Source organism: Galeopterus variegatus, unplaced genomic scaffold (assembly GCF_000696425.1).
Source record: "Galeopterus variegatus unplaced genomic scaffold, G_variegatus-3.0.2 Scaffold39452, whole genome shotgun sequence".
In the NCBI taxonomy this organism is placed as follows: domain Eukaryota; kingdom Metazoa; phylum Chordata; class Mammalia; order Dermoptera; family Cynocephalidae; genus Galeopterus; species Galeopterus variegatus.
The window spans coordinates 1-680 of NW_007765563.1; the positions used below are offsets into that span (position 1 = coordinate 1).

Here is a 680-nt window from a genome sequence, read left to right on the forward strand (position 1 = left end):
GTCTTCCTCTCCCTTTGTACTTAGCACAGGCTACACAATGTCCTGAGAGGATTCACTATGACAAAAATGTCAATCACAGCTTTAATAACTTACTTTGGAAGAAACTATTGAGAAAGCAAATTGGAAGGTGAGACTTCATCTTTGTTTTCAAATAAGTGGTCTTAATTTTTCTTCTTATAGAAAAAGCTTAAATCAGTTTATTATAAATATATCTAAACCATGAATTTTTGCAGCTTTCAGGTAAAGTCCAGCACTTCATTTATACAGTCTATGAGAAGAGGTCAGTAGAGAACATCTCATCTTAAGTCGTGACATCATCCAGGCCCCTGGCACAATTCCTCGCCAGTAAAGGCACAGCATGCCTGGGTATGCCACTGGTGATCTTTAATAGATGTGAGTTTCAGAAACTGGGAGATTTCTGCTACAGTCATGCATTCTTTAACATCTTGTTTATTAGCAAAAATCAACAATCCAGCTTTCCTTAGGCCCTCATGAGCTAACATTTTATAGAGCATTTCTCTAGTTACAGAAATCCTGTCTGTACTGTCCACCACAACTATTACAAACTCCGTGTCGGTACAGTAAGTGTTTCAGGAAAAACGAAGAGATTCTTGGCCACCAGTATCCCACATTAGGAAACGTGTATTGTTTATCACTATCTCTTCCACATTACTTCCTAT

General features: G+C 37.9%; 1 pseudogene; it reads right to left on the reverse strand.

Annotated features, from left to right (window-relative positions):
- Positions 1-255: 255 nt before the first annotated feature.
- LOC103584049 lies at positions 256-676 on the reverse strand (annotated as a pseudogene).
- Between the last annotated feature and the right edge of the window lie 4 nt (positions 677-680).